At 38.8% G+C, this 21,362-nt stretch overlaps 1 pseudogene; it reads left to right on the top strand.

The window, feature by feature from the left end:
• Window positions 1-260: 260 nt before the first annotated feature.
• Window positions 261-1,969, top strand: LOC123786369 (mesoderm-specific transcript homolog protein-like; annotated as a pseudogene).
• The last annotated feature ends 19,393 nt before the right edge of the window (window positions 1,970-21,362 follow it).

The raw sequence follows: 21,362 nt of genomic DNA on the forward strand, positions 1-21,362 counted from the left end.
CATAATCGGGTTCCTTTTTATTAGCAATGGCATCTGCTTTTCCTTAATGTTCTCACAGAAAACACCCTGGGAAGCCTTGCCATTTGGACAATACCTCGTTGATTGCCTGCATTTCTTTGATGCTTCTGTAGTCCATTTATTTTGGTTTAATTTCTGTAATTTATTTTTACATGAGTACATGTGAAGTAGTTGTTTATATGCATTTCATGCATTATTGAAAAGAATATGTGCCTCCCCAAACATGGAGTCTTGTAGCCCAGATCTTACCTGAATTAGGATGAGAGAATGGTGGGTTCAGGTGGGGCTATGGGCTGTGCCCCTACTTGTAGCCTATCCACGTATCACACCTGACTCCCACTTTCCCTTGCTTTTCACTCATGGTAGTTGTCAGGCAAATTTTTCACCTACAAGGGACTATGCATCTTCTACCAAGACTCTGTGGGTGTGGTTGGAATTCCTGAGATAGTTGTACTTTTAAATGGCTTTCCAGCATCCAGCTACGATTGGTACAAGATTTGGAAAAGTCTGACCCTGAGGTTTCATGAGTGATTGCCCTTGATTTCTTGGGCTTTGGCTTCAGTGACAAACTGAGACCAGATTGCTATTCCATATTTGAGCAGACCAGCATTGTGGAGGTGCTTTTGGGGTATCTGGGGCTTCAGAATTGCAAGACCAACTTTTTGTCTCATGATTATGGAGCTTCGTTGCTCAGGAGCCGCTCTTATATATTCTAGTAGAATGGATCTGGTCAGCTTACCATAAAGAGTCTCTGTCTGTCAAATGGATTTCCTGAGACTCACTATCCTCTCTTTCTCCAAAATTTCTCAAAGATGGAGGCATCCTGTCACCCATCCTCACAAAATTGAACTTCTTTGGATTCCCCCAAGGTCTCATCTCAGTCTTTAGCTGTACACCTGACCCTCTGAGAATGAGCTGTGGGACATGTAGTCAGGGATATGCAACAATGATGGGATAACTTCGTTATCAACAGTCTCTAACAATATATCAACCAGAGGAAGACGTTTAGAAGATGCTGGGTGGGAGCTCTTGCTTCCATAACTATTCCCATTCTTTTATCTATGGGCCATTGGATCCTGTGAATCCGTATCCAGAGTTTTTGAAGCTGTACAGGAAAACACTGCCATAGTCCACAGTGTCGATTCTGGATAACCACATTAGCCACTATCCACAGCTAGAGGAAAATGTGGGGTTCTTGAAAGCATATATGGTCTTCATCAGCAACTTTTGAGCTGGAAAGAGTAGCTCCCCTGTATTACCTCCCCCTACTCCCTTATCTGTTTTATATTCCACTTAGGAAGCAACGCCCAGAAGAGGTCCTGGCCATGAAAGTCCACCTGACTCACGTTGGTGATTAGCATATGGTACAAAGCCCACAGAAGCTCTGGCTAGGGGTGATCTAACGGTCTACCTCGCATTCTTCTAACGACTGAACAAGTGTATGGACTTGCCTTTGTTTTTGTGCTATTAGGAAATTCTGATGAGCACTACTACTTACTGATGCAGAAAGACAGAGAGACATTCTTAAAAGTCTTTTTAACACTTCTATGGACTTTTCTGAAATATTTAGAAATATAATTTCAGGCCCATCCTCAATTGGAATCATATAGTAAAGAATGTAGAGAGGGTACCTCCTTACTTTTCCTTGAATGGCTTTTTTTTTGCCACAATAGTTGTTACTTTAATAAAAACTGGCTCACCCTCAGTTGATGAATAGGAAAAGAAGTCAGGATAACGTAAAGGTCACTCTGATACACACACCATTTTTCCCGTGGGGGACAGCCAGAGCAATGGGTGCAGAATTAGGGTCTTTAGCAGCAAGGGAAATGCCCTAGGTTTAGGGGCTGCACTAGCTATAAGGGCATTTGTGGACATATTTTAAGAATTTTTAAAACTTGCACCTGTAGTCAGGGCTCATCCATAAAACTGTGCAGTAGGCATGGAACCTCCCCCATCAACCAATGACAGCAGCTGCTGTTCTGAGCTCCAGGGCCCATGAAATTAGGTGGTCTGGCAGAACACACACTCTCAGTTCTGTGTGGCTGAGGGTCTGCCTTGGCAGCCTCCAGCCACACTCAGAGGTCTGCCTGAGCTGCACAAGTCCTTGAATGGCTTTAAGGTCACATGCTTTTTTAAGTTCTCTTAGCAACACAGCTTCAAGTCACAGTGAGTCTCCTTGTCATAACTTTGGATTTCATTTCATCAGCTACTTTTATTTATAGACATTTTGTTAAAGTAGGTTTTGGTTTGAATAATGCAGTATTATAAATATACTTAAGATTATGATTTACTGCACATATTATATATATTTTATAAGGATACTAAACCAGCATATACTCTGGCAGAATAGTGAACTTTCCTTTGTTTTCCTTTTCCTATAGATACATGCTGAATTTCTAGTTCTCAAGAACCATGGAAAGGAAACACATTGTGGGATTTCAATCTTTGAAATTTATTACAATTTGCATTAAACCCTCTTATTTCATCATGTATGTTAAGTATTCCACTTGAACTTTTAAAATAAGTTCTAAATAACCCTTGATGTGATTGTAGAAACCTGTAAAGGATGTCACTCTGAGGCAAACAATGAGATAAAAGCTAAGTAAACTAAATAAATCCAATTTTTCCTTTAGCTCATTAGAAGAGAGATAAAGCCAGAGGGATCTGGGGGGAAAAAAGCTTGCTGCATAAACTCTCAAGAAAAACTGTCATAAAATCAAGTGCAAGTAAATCCTTGTGTGTGGTACCCAGAAGTTGCCAAATACACTGGAAGAAAATGTTGGAAGCCAAAGCCTCACATAGTGCCATTTGGTTCTTCAGAGAAAGATCTGTGGACCTTTAGAAAAATAAAACTCCATTTTACCAAGTCACTTAATTTGTATCATGTTAATTATTGTTGCTTCGAAATGCCCATGTTTGTCAAACGACTTACAGATGTTTTTCAAGGTTCATGTATATTGTTCTAATATGTATCATATTATGTAAAAAGTCATTTTTTAATTTAAAATTTTAATGTATTTCATTCTTTTTTAAATTTTAATTCCAGTAAAATTAATATACAGTGTTATATTGGTTTCAGACATACAATATAGTTATTCAACAATTCTATACATTACTCAGTGTATATCACAAGTGCACTAATTAATCCCACTTAACTATTTCCACATCTCCCCACCCACCTCCCCTCTGGTAACTGTCAGTTTGCTTTCAGTAGTTAAGAGTCTGTTTCTTGGCTTGTTTCTCTCTCTCTTTTTCTTTGTTCCTTTGCTTTGTTTCTTAAATTCCACATATAAGTGGAATCATATGGCATCTGTCTGTCCTTGACTGATTGACTTATTTAGCTTAGAATTATGCACTCTAGTTCCATCTATTTCATTGCAAATGATAAGATTTCATTATTTTTATGGCTGAATAATATTCCAGTGTGTGTGTGTGTGTGTGTGTGTGTGTGTGTGTGTGTGTGTATAGGCACCATATCTTTATTCATCAATCGATGGACACTTGGGCTGCTTCCATGTCTTGGCTATTGTAAATAATGTTGTTATAAACATAGGGGTGCATGTATCCCTTTGAATTAGTGTTTTTATATTCTTTGGAAAGTACCCAGTAGTGTGATTACTGGAAAACAAGTAGTTCTATTTTCTACCTTTTAAGGAACCTCCATACTATCTTTCACAGTGGTTGTACCAATTCACATTCCCAACAGCAGTGCAGGAGGGTTCTCTTTTCTCCACATCCTTGCCAACAGTTGTTTCTTCTGTTTCTTAGTTTAACCATTCAGACAAGTGTCAGTTGATACCTCATCATAGATTTTATTTGCATTTTCTTGATGATGAATGATGTTGAGCATCTTTTCATGTGTCTGCTGGCCATCTGTAGGTCTTTGGAGAACTGTCTGTTCATGTCTTCTGCTTATTTTTTAATTGGATTTTTTTATGGTTTTTTATCTTAAGTTGTATAAGTTTTTTTTAACTATTTTGGATACAAACCCTCTGTCAAGTATGGCATTTGCAAATATCTTCTCCCATTCACTAGATTGCCTTTTCATTTTGTTGATCATTTCATTAACTCTCCAGAAGCTTTTTATTTTGACATGGTCCCAATAGTTTGTTGTATTGCCTCAGGAGACATGTAGAGAAAAATGTTGCTATGGCTGATGTCAGAAAAATTACTGCCTGTTCAAATGTCTAGGATTTTTCCTTCAAATCTCACTTTTAGGTCTTTAATCCATTTTCCATTTCTTTTTGTATATGGTGTAAGAAAATGGTCCAGTTTCTTTCTTTTTGCATATAGCAGACCAGTTTTCCCAGCACCTTTTGTTGAAGAGACTGTTTTTTTTCCCATTGGACATTCTCCTTTGTAGAAGATTAGTTGACCATATAACTGTAGGGTTATTTCTGGGTTTTCTGTCCTGTTCCATTGATCTATGTATCTATTTTGTGCCAGTATCACACTCTTTTGCTTACTACGGCCTTGTAATATAACTTGAAGTCTGGAATTGTGTTATCTTTAGCTTTGCTTTTCTATTTCAGAATAGCTTTGGCTACTCAAGGTCTTTTGTGGATCTATATGAATTTTAGGATTTTCTGTCCCAGTTCTATGAAAAATGCAGTTGATATTTTGATAGGGATTGCACGAAATGTGTAGATCGCTTTGGGTAGTATAGACATATTAGCAGCATTTCTTTTTTTTTTTCCTAAAATTTCTTTTATTAAAGAAATTCAAATCAATTAATTAAAATAATAATGTGAAAGGAAATCAAAACAGTCCAGGAAATACACCCATTTTTCTCTGTACGCCATTGTGCCTGCAACTTAGAACCATAATTCTGGCAAGAACTATATTAACTATTGAGAAGAAAAGTCTAGAATATATCATTATATAAATAAAAGTTGGGTCATCTTGGTTTTTAAGCCCACTTGCCATTTTAAAACCATCCAGTTAATTTCAAACTGTGTGGTGGAATTTCATATCAGTTAATGACAAGAATAACATTAATTAATGACATAATATTACTTTTTCGGAACTATTTACTTGAACTTACTTTACCATCTTCTATGTTTCCTCTGACAGATATTTTGTACGTTTAATTTTGCTTTTTCTAATGTTTTGGTCTAAATTTCGTGGAATAATTTCTTAAGAAAATGGTAAGTAATATTAACAAAGCTGTCTTCAGGAATATTTGTAGCAATTTGTTTTAAGATTTTATTTATTCATTTGAGAGAGAATGAGAGAGCACAAGCAGGGGGAGCTGCAGAGGAAGAGGGAGTAGCAGGCTCCCCGCTGAGCAGGGAGCCTGATGCGGGGCTTGATGCCAGGACCCTGGGGTCATGACCTGAGCCGAAGGCAGACGCCCAACTGACTGAGCCACAGCAGCATTTCTTATTCCATCCCATAAACATGGAATGTCTTTCCATTTGTTTGTGTCATCTTCAATTTCTTTCATCATTGGTTTGTAGTTTTCGGAGTACAGGTCTTTGACCTCGTTTGGTTAGGTTTATTCCTAGGCATCATTATTTTTGGCACAACTGTAAATAGGATTTTTCCCCCTTAACTTCTCCTTCTGCTGCTTCATTATTAGTGTATAGAAATGCAACAGGTTTTTGCACATTGATTTTGTATCCTGCAACTTAACTAAATTCATTGATCATTTCTGGTAGTTTTTTGGTGGCGTCGTTAGGGTTTTCTATATAGGGTATCACATCATCTGCAAATAGTGAAAGTTTTCCTTGTACCTTACCAGCTTGGCTGCCTTTTATTTCTTTTTGTTTTCTGATGACTGCGGCTAGGACTTCCAGTACTACGTTGAATGAGAGTGGTGAGGACGGGCATCCTTGTCTTCGTCCTTGTCTTAAAGGAAAAGCTCTCAGTTGTTCACCCTTGAGAATGATTTTAGCTGTGGGTTTTTCATATATGGCCTTTATTATGTTGAGTTATGTACCCTGTAGACCCACTCTGTGGAACGAATATATTTTGTCAAATGGTTGAGATGATTATATGGTTTTTATCCTTCCTCTTAAAAATTGGAACACCACCTTGATTGATTTGCAAATATTGTACCCCCTTTGCTTCGTCCCATTTTATCGTGGAATACATCCCACTTTATCATGGTGAATAATCCTTTCAGTGTACTGTTGAATTGGTTTGCTAATATTTTATTGAGGATTTTTGCATCTATGTTCATTGGAGATATTGGCCTACAGTTGTGGGTTTTTCTGTTATTGTTCAACTGTAGTGTTTTTGTCTGGTTTTGGTTATCAGGGTAATGCTTGCCTCATAAAATGAATTTGGAAGTTTGCCTTTCTCTTCTATTTTTGTTGGAATAGCTTGAGAAGAATAAGTATTAACTCTTTTTTAAAATGTTTGGTAGAATTTTCCTGTGAAGCTATCTGGTCCTGGACTTTCATGTTGAGAATGTTGTCATTACTGATTCAGTGTTGTTCCTAGTGATCAGTCTGTTTAAATGTCCTACTTCTTCCTTATTCAATATTGGGAGATTGCATGTTTCTAGGAATTCATCCATTTCTTCTAAGTTGTCCAATTTCTTGCCGTGTAGGTTTTCATACTATTCTCTTACAATTCTTTGCCTCTCTGTGGCGTTGGTAGTTATTTTTCATCCTTCATTTTTTATTTTATTTATTTGAGTCTTCTCTCTTCTTTTCGTGATGCATCTGGCTAAAGGTTTGCCAATTTCGATTATCTTTTTGAAGAACAAGGTCTTGGTTTCGTTGATCTTTTTTATTGATTTTTTAGTCTCCGTTTCAGTTAGGTCCATTCTAATCTTTATTATTGCCTCACTTCTACTAGCTTGGGCCTTTGTCTGTTCTTCTTTTTCTAGTTCCTTTAGGCATAGGGTTAGGTTGTTTATTTGAGATTTTTCTTGTTTCTTGAAGTAGGCAAGTAGGCCCATATTGCTATGAACTTCCCTCTTAGAACTGCTGTTGCTGTGTTGTCCAAATTTTGGATCACTGTGTTTTCATTTTCATTTGTCTCCACATATTTTTAAATTTTCTCTTTGACTTCTTTGTTGACACATGGGCTGTTTAGTAACATGTTGTTTAGCCTCCAGGGGTTTGTGCTTTTCCCAGTTTTTTTCTTGTAACTGATTTCTAGTTTCATAGTGTTATAGCTGGAAAAGACGGTTGATGATTTCAGCTTTCTAAAATTTATTGAAACTTGTTTTGTGACCTCACGTGTGATTTATCCTAGTGAATGATTTGTGTCCACTTGAAAGTAATGTGTATTCTGCCGTTTGGGGATGGAATGTTATGTATAGATCACCTGATCTAATGTGTCCTTCAAAGCCACTGTTTCCTTGTTGATTTTTTTGTCTGATGATCTATCCGTTGATGGAAGTGCAATGTGAAAGTCCCTTACTATTATTTTATTACTGTCATTTTCTCCCTTTATGTCCCTTTATTACTTGTTGCCTTTTTAATTATAATGTGTCTTGGTGAGGACCTCCTTGGGTTCATATTGTTAGGGCTCTCTGTGATTCCCGTACCTAGATGTATTTTTCATTTCCCAGATTAGGGAAGCTTTTGGCTGTTATTTCTTCAAATAACATTTCCCCCCTCCTTGCCCTCTTCCCCTTCTGGGATCTTTAAGATACAGATGTCTTTGTCCTTAATTAAGTTTGTAGAACTCCCTTAAGTTATTCTCATTTTTATTTTTCTTTGTTCTTTTTGCTGTTTGTCTTGGTTGCTCTTCATTACCCTGTCTTGCAGAGCATTGATCCAATCTTCTGCATCCTCTAATCTGCTGTTGATTTCCTCTAGTGTATTTTTCATTTCAGTTATTAAATTCTTCAGCTCTGACTGGTTCTTTTTTTATATTTTCTGTCTCTTTTCTGGAGTTCTCACTGAGTTCGTCCACTCTTTTCTCCTGTACAATGAGTATCTTTATGACCACTACTTTGAAGTCTATCAGGCGTATTGCTTATCTCTGTTTTACTTAGCTCCTTTACTGTCACTTTGTCTTGTTCTTTCATTTGGGACATATTCCTATGTCTCTTTATGTTGTCTAACTCTCTGTGATTGTTTCTGTGTATTAGGTAGACCGTCTACATCTTCTGGTCTCAAAAGTAGTGGCCTCATGTGGAAGAGGTCCTGTTCTGCTCTATAGCACAACCTCCCCAAACATCAGAACTAGGAACTCCAGGGGTGTCCCCTGTGTGGGCTGCATGTACCCTCCTGTTGTGCTTGAGCTGTGATTGCCTTCATTCCAGCTGGCTGCAGTGAGTCGCTTTGCCTCCTGTGGGTGCACTGGGCAGGGTTTTCTCCCTGTGCTGTTGAGAGGTCTGGCTGCAAAACTATGAGTGCACTGGAGTGTGGGGCATTCTCACACCCTCCCCTGGGCAGGAATCACCTTAGTGTGGCACTGGTCCTGGCTGGGGCTGCCTGCCACGTATGGCGGGGGCAGGAACCACTTTGGAGGGACGCCTGATGAGGAGGGTGGGCTGGGTGGGACGTGTCCACAGGGGAATGTTGGAGCAGGGCACGCCATGCTAGCAAGGTAGATGGAGAGTGTTAGAACTGGCTCCTGCAAGTGTCTGGCTATCTAGGTTGAGGGACGGGAAGAAAAAATGGCACCCACCAGCACTTTTGTTCTTGGGGAAATCGCTTGCGGATCCCTGCCCCTCTGGCACATGTTCTAAGATTTGTCAATAAATCTTCACTACGTATTCTGGGCACTTTTCAAACTACTGCTTCTGTGCTGTGTCTTGAGCTGAGTTATTTAGTATGCTAGCTCTTTAAGGGTGGGGTCTCAGTTGCCTGTCACCCTTTGACTCTCTCCAAGTTAAGACCCACTGAATTTTAAAGCTTTTGGAGTTAACTCTCGGTGGTTTTCAACACCAGACATAATGGGGACTTGTCTTCCTAGTGAGGATCCCGAGTGCCAGAAGTGCTTGATGTGGGGGTCTGGTCCCCTCACTTTTTTGCACTTGTAATGTCCCTCCCATTGGTGGTTAGTCACACCATGGGCTTGGTTTCCAACCGCATCTCCACCCCTCCTACCTTTCATAATGTGGTATTTCTTCTGTGACTAGCTGTGGAAGATCTTTTCTACCAGTCTTCAGGTCATTTAACAGAGTTCCTTACGTAGAGGTACTTGTTGTCTCAGTGTGTCCATGGGATCCGATGAACTCAAGATCCTCCTGCTCCACCATTTTAGACCACAGTCCCTAGACTCATTTTTATGCAGTGGATCAGGGATTAACAGACTGTGCATAAGCGCTTTCCCCAACAATTATATTGACTGATTTTCACATTTTAACTGATGTCTTATCCTTGGGATAAGCTCCACATAGTCGTGGTAAAGAATTTTTTTTTTATGTTGCAGGATTAGTAGTGCTAATATTTCGTTGATGATTTTTGTACCTATATTTGTAAGGAACTTTGATCTGTGAGTGGTTTTTTTCTCATTTTTTTAAAGATTTTATTTATCCGAGAGAGAGAGAGAGAGAAGGAGCACGAGCAAGGGGAGGGGCAGAGGGAGAGGGAGAAGCAGACTCCCCGCTGAGCAGAGAGTCTGATGTGGGGCTCGATCTCAGGACCCTGAGATCATGACCTGAGCCGAAGGCAGACGCTTAACCCACTGAGCCACCCAGGAGCCCCTTTTTTCCTTCTTCTTGTTATCATGTTGTGTCTATGAGTGCCAGGGCATTACTGGACTAATTGTATGAGCTGGGAAGTGTTTCTTCCTCATCGATTTTTTGGAAGAGTTTTTTAAAGATTGATGTTAAATCTCCTTTAACTGTAGAGAAGACCTCTTAACCATAGGAAATAAACTGAGGGTTGCTGGGGGGGGGTGAGCAGAATGGCATTACACTGTGGACATTAAGGAGGACATGTGATGTAATGAGCACTGGGTGTTACATACAACTGATGAATCACTGAACTCTACCTCTGAAACTAATAATACACTATATGTTAATTAATTGAATTTATATTGTAAAAAATGTAGAATAGACCAGTGAAGCCATCTGGCCCTGGGCTTTTGTGTGTGTGTGTTGGGGGGGGGGTGTTTCATTAGAAAGTCAACCTCTTGTTATAAGTCAATTCGGACTTCCTATTTCTTTTTGAGTCAGTCTCATTGCTTTGTGTCTTTCCAGTAATATGTACATTTCATCTAGATTATCTAATTTGTTGGCATATGCTTTTTCGTAGTATTACCTTATAATCGCTTTTAATTTTGTAGCATTGGTAGTATTAAAAAAATAAAATTCAACTGAGTAAATTTTAGAGAGCTTATTGGCATTATTCAATGGTTCATGAATTAGGCAGCATTCAACCTAGCAGAGAGGAAGGAACTCCAAGGAACTGTACAAAGTGAAAGAGTTTTACAGGCAGAAGGGAGCAGAAACAAGGAAGTTAGACTAGGAAAAAGTGGATTGGTTGTGGCAAGGTCACTTTCTTTCAGGGGATAGCAGGCAGATTACCTGACTAGTGCTGATTAAGTGTTTCCTATATTCACTGGTTTAAGTTTCCATTTCTGAGAGAGCTGAAACCGTAATTAAGTCTCGGTTTGATGACGTGGGGCTTAGCATAAATGACTTGCTTTGGGTCTGTTGTCATCTTTAACAATTGTGATATCCCTTCTTCCTCCAATTTTTCCTTGGTCAATCTAGCTAAAGGTCTGTAACATTGTTTAATTTGTTTATTAAAAAAAACTTGGTCATTGATGCCCGCTATTCTTTTTCTGTGCTCTATTTTACTTACTACTACTCTTACTTTTATTTGTACCCCGTAAGTTTTGATGTCTTGTAGTTTCCGTTTCATTCATATGAGAGTATTTTCTGATATCTAATGTGATTTTTCCCTTCAATTCATAAGTTATTTAGGATTCTGTTGTTAATTTTTGTGAATTCCCCATGACTTATTATTACTGATTCCTACTTTCACACCCTGCCATGGGCAAGAATTCCAAGTCCCTTTTACTGTAGTAAATTACTGAATGATGTTTTATATTAAAAAGGCAAGGATCATTTCATCCTTTGCCAAAGTTAAGACCTCTCTTATGACTTCCAGGAGAGGAAAGTAGGTAATTTTCTCATCACCTATTAAGAACCCTCACTGGTGCTCGGTATACACAGTGTCTCGTTCTCATAAGGAGATGTTTTCAGGATGATTCACTGCATTATCTACTGTAATAACAAGAAAATATCCCTTCATGAAATGAAAGTGTCTATCAAAGTATGGAAGAATAAATAATCTGTGGTCTACCCAGAAAATGGAATATTATGCATCAGTTAGAATGAATGGGGCTGCACAATTATAACAAATGGAAAAGCAAATCAAGTGAAACAAAGATTGCAAACAAATAAGTACTAAATTATATCTTTTGTTTTAAACTCACAAATGTGTATAAAGAAAAACTGTTTTTCTTATAATACACAAGGACATGTAAACGCACATAATAAAGGTCTTGAACTATATACCATTGTCTGATGATGGAGTAACATACGAAGTCAGAAAGAATGAAGATGGAGACAGGTGGTAAAACAGGACTTTAGTATTCTCATAATGTTTGAAATGTTTATAAGGAGAATGACTTTGCGATTCAGGCATGTAACTTACTTTTTGAAAGTCTCTAAAGAGAAGAAAAACATATACAGAAAGCACACGTGAACAACAACAAAGCAAATATAGCAAGGTCTATACAAGAAATAGAATTCGTGACATCTTAGATATTCAAATGAAAGAAAGGAGTCATCATAAAATGTACGTATGTAACAACATAATTTTGGAATCTATAAAACAAAAGAGGGTGGAACTACATGGAAAATAAACATATCCAAATGGAAATTCTAGAACTAGAAGGAACACTTCCTGAGATGAAGAAATGAGTTAGGGTAGCACTTCTGGAATGGTGAAGTAAGGACCTCTGAAAATCTGTTCCCCTACATATGCAGTGACAACACTGAAAGAAATTGTCACAGAACCCTGGGAATTAGTGAAAGGCTTTCAATCATCCTAAGAGTATTTATTCAAGAAAAAAGGGTCGGCTCTTATCATGAACAAAAAGTTCGTGGTATTTTAAATTGGCTTATTCTGAACACCCAGTGCTACGCTAGATCTGTGGTAGCATTGAAAACCAACAGATCGGCAATTATGTTACCTTTGAAACTGCAGCCTGGCACCTAGTGGGGAGAGGCAGAAAGATTTGGACCTCCCCAACAATCTCATCCTCAAAGAATTATCAATATTTGACCTGTCTGGCAGCTCTCTATAAAGTTCCATACTCAAACGTGACTTCATTTATTCTCACTTAGAATCCATTTTGTGTAAACTGGCCTAGCCACAAGGCATCAGAAAAAAAAAATATTCAGCAGCAGTTGTTTATCAATGCAGCTTTCAAATGCAGTGTGACTAGTTGGGGCTAATAAGAAGGGAGACAAACCATGTGAAACTCTTGACTCCGGGAAACAAAGTGAGGGTTGCTGGAGGGGAAGTGGGTGGGGGGATGGGGTAACTGGGTGATGGGCATTAAGGAGGGCACATGATGAGATGAGCACTGGGTGTTATACGCAACTAATGAATCATTGAACATTTATCGAAAACTAATTATACGTTGACTAATTGAATTTAAATTAAAAAAAAAAAGAAGCTATCCAAAAAATCGAAAAGGAAAAACTGGGAAGGGAAAGGTCCATAGGATGCTTTGAAAATTTTCCAACATATAACTGAGATCTAGAAGGCCATGAGCACGTGTAGAACTGTGTGCATGCTCAAAAGATATCTGAGAAGACCTAGCCCTCAGCTCTAGCTGACAATACGGCTCTGTACATGCAGAATCTGAAGGGTTAGGCAGAGTTGTGAACTGCCTACCTGAGCATTGAATCCATCTCAAAACATATGCACAAAGCATCCTGATACAAGCTGGAAGATGTATTAGTTCAAGGAATTTAATTCAATCTCTGTATGATCATTAGCTCATCAGTAAACTATCAGAGAAGAGAATCCAGAGGCCACAGATGAAAAAGTATCCAGGTTTTAATGAATTATTTAGGTAAAGTCACTATGCAATCAAACAGTAACAACAATAGCAACAAATAATAACAATGAATCTGGAGAGGGAGGCATCATCTGATTTATGGAGTTTCCCCAATATACCTACAAAATGTGCAAACAACCAAGAAAGTATGGTTCATGGAAAAAGAGAGAAACAGTCAACATAACCTGTTCCTGACGAAGCCTAGACATTAGATTTCCCAAAGACTTTAAATCAACTATTCCTTAAAATTTTTTTTGTTTTAATTTTTTAATTAAATTTTTTTACTTAAGTATAGTTGACACACAGTGTTACAGTTTCAGGTGTACAACATATTGATTCAACTTCTTTTTCCTTACGTTATGCCCAGCACAGGTGTAGCTACCGTCTGTCACCATACAATGCTATCACAATACCTTTGACTATATTCCCTATTCTGTGCCTCTTATGCCCATGGCTTACTCATTCCATAACTGGAAGCCTGTACCTCTCACTCCCCTTCACCCACTTTACCCATCCCCTCTTCACCATTCCCTCTGGCAACCAGCAATCTGTTCTCTTTACTTATAGGTCTGATTCTGCCTTTTGTGTGTTTATTTACTTGCTTTGTTTTTTAGATTCCACTTATAAGTGAAATCATATGATATTTGTCTTTCTCAGTCTGACTTATTTTGCATAGCATAATACACTCCTGGTCCATCCATACTGTCACAAATGGCACAATCTCATTCCTTTTTTATGGTTGCATATTCATATGTGTGTGTGTGTGAGAGAGAGAGAGAGAGAGACAGAGAGACAGAGAGACAGAGAGACAGAGAGAGAGAGAGAGATTTTCCTTATCCATTCATCTGTCAATGGATCCTTGGGTTGCTTCCATATCTTGGCTATTGTAAATAATGCTACAATAAACATAGGGGTGCATATAGCTTTCTGCATTAGTGTTTTCATTTTTTGGGGGGGATACCCAGTAGTGGAATTACTGAATAATACGGTATTTTTATTTTAATTATTGGGGGACCCTCCATACTGTTTTCCATAGTGGCTGCAGCAGTTTGCATTCCCACCAACAATGCAAGAGGGTTCTTTTTTCCTCCACATCCCCAGAAACACTTGTTATTTCTTGTCTTTTTAATTTTTGCCATTCTGACAGTTGTAAGGTGGTATCTCATTATGGTTTTGTAAATCAACTATTATAAACATGTTTAAATAATTAAAGGAAAGCATGTCTACATAATTAAAGTTACTGCTTCAGAGGGGAGGGGGGTGGGGGAATGGGATAGACTGGTGATGGGTAGTAAGGAGGGCACGTATTGCATGGTGCACTGGGTGTTATACGCAACTAATGAATCATCGAACTTTACATCAGAAACCAGGGATGTACTGTATGGTGACTAACATAATATAATAAAAAAAAATTAAAAAAAAATAATTAAAGTTAAATGAGAAGAATATCTCACCAAGTATAATTTATCAATAAGGAGACATTATTTTAAAAAAAATAGAAATTCTTGGGTTTCAAGTACAGTAATTGAAATGAAAAATTCCCCCATTGGATCCCAATAGATGATTTGAACTAACAAAAGAAAGAATCAGTGAATCTGAAGGTAGGTCAATTGAGATTATCCAGAGTGAGGAATGGAAAGAAAAAAAAATTAAGAAGGTTGAACAGAGAGTCAGAGGCCTATGGAATAAAAATCAAGCATATCAACATACACATGACGGGAGTCTCTGAAAAAGAGGAGATAGAGGAAGGGGCGGGAGGAGTATATGAAGAAATAATCACCAAAACTTCCCAAAATAGTTGAAAAGCATTGATCTACACATTCAAGAAATTCAGTGGATCCAGGTAGGATAAATTCAAAGAGAGATACGCCTAGGCACACTATAATTACACTTTCAAAGCCCAACACAAAAAGACGACTTTGAAAGCAGCAAGAGAAAAGCAACTCATTACATTTAAGAGAGCCTTACTTCTCATCAACAACCACGGAGACCCAAAGCCAGTAAGATGATGTTTTTCAGGTGTTGAAAGAAAAAGACTGTCAATGAGGAATTCTGTATCTCAAAAATCTATCCTTCAAAATTGAAGAAACATTAAGACCTTTACATGTAGACAAAAACCTAGAGATTCTGCCTTTCCCACAAGCAATATTAAACTGAACTTTCAGGTCGAAATAGGAGAGCACTAAACAAAAACTCCAATTTACACAAAGAGATAAAAAGCGCCAGCAAAGGTAACCAGATAGGTGAATATAAAGACAGCTCATATGGATTTTTGTTCGCTTCTCTTTTCTTATCTGATTCAAGATACACAAAAAATAATTATAAAAGTGCATCAGTGGGCTTATAATATGTACACACACAATTGGTATAACAATAATAAGCTTTACGAAAGAAGGAGGAAATAGGATAATAGTTACAAAGCTTTTTGTTTACTGTTGAAATTAACTTGGTATTACTCTACAGATTAAGATAGAATATCAATTGTAATCTCTAGGGCAACCATAAGAAAATAACTCAAGAATTTAGTAAAATTGACAATAAGGCAATTACATTGTATAATAAAAATATCTGTTTTAAACTTCAAAACGGGCAATATTAAATGAATAAAGGAACAAAAGACATAAAATATATGGAAAAGAAATAGCCAAATGGTAAACATAGATCCTATCTTCTCTTTAATTACATTTAATGTAATTGGACTAAATCTTCCAATCAAAAGTCATATATCTGTACAATGGATTTAAAAAGCCATTGTCCAATCATATGCTGTCTACAAGGGACACACTTTTGATTCAGAGTAGACTGAAAGTAAAAAGATGGAAAAATGTATACTATGGAAAGAATAACCAAACATAACCCTTTTTTTGGCTATCCTAAGATCAGGTAAAATAGAGTTTAAGGCAAAAGAGAGTTACTGACCAAAGAAAGACAGTTGAGAATGATTAAAGGAACAATTCATAGGAAGGATATAATGATCAATATAGAATATATGAATGCACCTAACAACAGAGTGCCTAAATACATGAAACAAAAACTGACACAACTGAAGAGGGAAAGGCACAATTCATCAGTAGTTGGAGACTTCAACAACCCACTTTTACAAATGAATAGAACAACTAGGCAGAAGATTGGCCAGAAATTAGGAGATTGAAACAACATTATCAATGAGTTATATCTAACAGACACCTATAGACTACTCAAGAGCAGAATACACATTCTTCTCAACAGAACATGGAATATTCTGCAGGGTAGACCTTATATTGGCCATAAAATAAGCCTCAATAAACTTAAAAGGTTTTAATTTATACAAACGGCGTTCCCTGAACAGTAAAATGCCAATACAGGTGTTAAGAAAATGAGGTTGAAGGGAGTGTAAATATTCACATCCCTTTGTGGGGAAGGGGTGCAAAATGAGGCCAAGTTGTATGATAAAGGCAAATTGCAGGAGAGTCTATGCTGAAAATCTCATTTTTGAGGCAAAATGAAAATGCAACGAAAGTGATAGAAACATCACATCATTTGTGTACACATCGTCATCCTCTATACTTGTCTCTACTTAGTTTGGTGGAACGTTCTGGGCATTCAAAAAGGCTGCATACATATAGGGGATCTCAAGTTGACTGATGGTAGAAATGCGTGGTACAACTTTGGCTATAACAGTTATCCCATCTGTGTGTGTGTGTGTGTGTGTGTGCTGTGTACATGTGTATGTATATCCATATATATACACGTGTGTATACACACAGCTATATGTCTTTACCTATATACAAGTATTGTATATATAAATTTGTATTTATGTGTGTAACCCTATATTTGTGTGTCTGTGTGTGTGTTTACAGGCATTGACAAATTAGAGAATAATATTCATTTTTGTTTTAGTTTGTTACCTACAGCTATCACTTCATGTAGTATGATTATAATAGCTGCTTTATATCTTTTTCTTTTACTTCCAATACTTGTGTCATCTTTGTGCTTGCCCCTCTTGCTTGCATTTTCCCATGGAATTTATTAACCTTTCCCCGGTTTTTCATATACTAATTAATTTTAAGTATATCTGGACATTTTAGTATTCTGTTTTTAGAGACTGTATCATGATATCCTTCAGAAAATGTTCATATAGATATACAGATATATAGCTATATATGTGTGTAATTTTTTTTCTTAGTTTACTTTTGTTTTAGGTTCAGGCCACAGATTCGAAATTTTGTTGGCTGTTGTTCCAGTCTCGGTTCATATTTCAAAGCCTTTGTGGTGCTATTCATATCTGGCTTACATATGTACCAGCCAGCGAGGAATGTGGGATAATGACAGTGGTCTACTTGATCAGTACTCAAATCATTTAATATTATTTTTAGGTTCAGGTACGTGCATGTGCAGTTTGTTCAGAGCCCAGATCTTTATGTGCACAATTTTATGTGGTCATTTTCATGAACTCCATTATCTCAGCAAACTCATTGGTGAATTCTAGTGCTTCAGGGTACCGATACCGACTTTTGGCTAAAGTATTGCAGTTTAATTTCTCTCCTCTGTCTTGAAAGTTCTCTGATGGGTTTCACCCCAAAGCTAAATAGCAAAAGTACAGAACGAGAATGAATAAGAAAAACAACAACAGCATCAATGGAAAAGAAAAAGAGTGTTTCCATGGAAGCTTTGTCTGTGCACACTTGGTATTTTAGTTTTCTAGGGCTGCCATCACAAAATGCCCTAGAGTGGCTGGCATAAACAACAGAAATTTATTTTCCCACAGTTCTGGAGGATGAAAGTCTGAGATCAAGTTGTCAGCAGGTTTGGCTTCTTCCGAGGGCTCTCTCTTTGGCTTGCAGATGGCCGCCTCCCAACTGTGTCCTTACAGGATCTTTCTTCTGTGTGTATGCATTTCTGGTGTGTCTTCGTATGTCCAAATCATCTCTTCTTTTCTAGCACACCAGTCAGATTGGGTTAGGACCCACCCGTATGATCTCACTGGACTTTACCTTTTAAAAGGTCCTGTCACCAAACACAGTCAAGTTTTGAGATAATGAGGCCTAGAGATTCCACATATGAATTTGGGGGTCTATATTTCAGTCCATTAGGGGTAAATATACATGACCTTTGACTTGGCTATGGATTCTTAGATAGGACAAGAAAAGCATGAGAAAAAAAGAAAAAGAACAGATAAATTGGATTCTGCCAAGCTAAAAACCTTTTTGTGTCAAAGGATATTAACAAGAAAGCAAAAACAACCTACAGAATGGGATAAAAATTTTGTGGCAAGCACGTATCTAATAAGGGTCTAGTATCTGGAATGGAAAAAAACAAAACAAAACAAAAAAAAAAACAAAAACCAACCCCCCCCCCCACAACCCAACAACAAATAGACAAACCAGTTTGAAAATGGACATAGGATGTGAACACAAATATCTCAAGAAAAGATATACAAATATGCCATAAGGACAGGAAAATCAGCTCAACATCATTAGTCATTAGGGAAATGCAAACAAAACCCCCACGTGATGCCACAGCACACTCACAAGGGTGGGTGTAATAGAATTATTTTTTAAATGAAAAATAGAACATATTGAGCAGAATGTGGAGAAATTGGGATCCTTGTGCATTACTGGTTAGTATGTAAGATGAATGCCTTCACTGTGGAAAACAGTTTGACAGTCCCTCAAGTAGTTAAATGCAGAATTACCATATGACTGACTCAGCAATTCCACCCCCAAAATTGAAAGCATTTATTCAATGAAAACTTGTATACAGATGTTCATAGCAGTCCTATTTACCATAACCAAAAGGTGGAAACATACCAAGTCCCAAGTGTCCATCAACTGATGGACAGACAAACAAAAGTGGCATGTCCACACAGTGGAATATCATGCAGCCATAAAGAGGAATGAAGTACTGATACATGCAACACGATGGATGAACCTCAAAACCATTATGCTAAGTGAGAGAGGCCAGACACAAAAGGTCCCATATTGTATGATTTCATTTGTATCAAATATAGGTAATATAGAATAAATGTGGAATAGGTAAATTCGTAGAGAAAGAGAGCAGAGAAGTGGTTTCCAGAACGTGGAGTCACGGATGGTGAAACGGGGGAGAACTAATTAATGGGTATGGGGTTCCTTTTTGGGGCGATGGTGTATTTTGGGACTAGACAGAGGGGATGCCTGGAGAGCACGGTGAATGTACTAAGTGCCACTGATGTGTACCCTCTGAAATGGTGAATTTTATCACAATAATAATAACCATCATCATAAACAGAATAAAGGTGCTGATTGGCTTTACACTTTTACAAATAGACTGTGAATTAACTTCAACATCTGCTAAAATGCATCATTTAGGAAACCTTTATGTTCTTAATAGTGGGGCTCAACTTACAGTAATACTTGGGAATCCCACTAAATTTTTTTTTAAAGATTTTATTTATTTATTTGACAGAGAGAGACAGCCAGCGAGAGAGGGAACACAGCAGGGGGAGTGGGAGAGGAAGAAGCAGGCTCCCAGCAGAAGAGCCTGATGCGGGGCTCGATCCCATAACGCCGGGATCACGCCCTGAGCCGAAGGCAGACGCTTAACGACTGCGCCACCCAGGCGCCCCTCCCACTAAATTTTAAAAGGAAGCCCCTGCCATCTTAGGGGAGCCAATGAATATAAAATAGAGGACAGAGAGGTTTACCTTGCCTTACACATTGGAAGTATTGCCTTGCCTCAATTGCCCCATGGTCATGGCACCCATTGTCCTAAAGTGTCCTACAGTGGGCATAGGCACTCTGACACAATGGTTAATAAAGTTAAATTCAGTCTTTGCCATTTATGAATGGGCTTGACAAAATGGGACCTGATGGACTGTCTCCACTGAAAACATTGGTTATGGGCTAAGGAAAAATAAAACAGGGCCTGTGAAGATTGAAATCCATTATGTAAGTTCTATGTAGAGAAGGAATGATTTTCCCACACTGCTTCTCTGTTTGACCTTCTCCAGTTTGGCCTGTTCTTAGACTACGAAAGAATGAATGATGCCTCAGGGTGGATTACCACAGCCTTGGTACCTCAGGGCCCGGTCTCACACATTAAGACCCCCATACCCCATGTTCTTGAAAGTATGGACTCCATCCAATCAGCAACTGGTAAAGGCTTTGCTATTGTGAACTTGGCTAACATGTTCTGTTCAGTGCCTGTAGATCAACAGCGCCTCAGTGGCAGTGTGCCTTCACTTCTGAAAGGACACAATACACATTCGCCTGGCTGCACATGGGGTACCTCAACAGCCCTGCCATCGTACAGAATCTTTGCAGGCAAGATTGTAGCTGCATCCACATTTGTCTAGGATCACAGGTGTGACATTACATGGATGACCTCTTCCTCCGAGGATAGGCATTTGAAACCCTCAGGACATGCAAATACTCACAAAGGGGCTTACAAAGGGGGACGGGTCATTGTCCCACACATAGGGCAGACCATGCCACCTTGGTTAAATTCCTGAAAATTATTTGGTAAACCAAGGGCTGCTTCATCACTGACACTGTCAAGAGCACACCCACAATGCTAGAGCAAACCCAGCATCTTTTAGACCTTTGTGGGTCCAGTGGGAAATTCCTCATTTGCCAGTGTTGGATGAGCCCATCGATGCTGTTATTTAAAAATCGGCCTGCCTCAAAAGGGCCCCCTACAACAAAAGGCTCTAGAATCTGTCCAAATTACGAAACAGCAGGCACTCCTGTTAGGGCCTACCAGAGAGTCCTTCAGTGTAGATGCTTTAGCAACTTCCTCTCATGCCTCCTGGGATCTCAGGACCTCCCGTGATGACCATAAGTTGCTAATAGGACTGTGATAGAAGAAACAGCCCTCCTCGGCCCCATGACATAAGACATGAGAGCAGCAATTGCTGGCTGCCTACTGAACTCTCCTGGATTTAGAAGTTCTCATGGGCCCCAGGCCTGTGACACTCAGTAGCCAGTTGCCCATTAGGCCTTGGCTTAGGTAGCAGCACCCTTGCGAGTCTAGCAAAGCCACCAAGGCAAGGCCTCCTTCTTACAGGTGGAGGCAAGCCTGGTCCCCTGGTATAGCCCACTTGCAGGAGGGTTTGGCCTTCCCCGTTGCCAGATGCCATGGTACTGGAGGATGTCATCCCTCTCTCAGACCCCTTGGCTACCATGGGAGCCCCTTGGGATCACCTGAGTGAAGAGCAATGGGTGTTCCTCCACTTTATGACTGGAACTGTCGTTATCACTCTGGTCACCTGTGATGGAGCTCTCAGCCCTTAACCAGGACATCTCTAATATACGAGGGGACCCGAGGGTCAGTACGACTGACTGAACTTCGGGCAGTTACCTCAGCACTGGATGTGCTGGCCAACAGTC

This window comes from Ursus americanus, chromosome X (assembly GCF_024610735.1).
Source record: "Ursus americanus isolate L20-20 chromosome X, mUrsAme1.1.p, whole genome shotgun sequence".
Lineage (NCBI taxonomy): Eukaryota > Metazoa > Chordata > Mammalia > Carnivora > Ursidae > Ursus > Ursus americanus.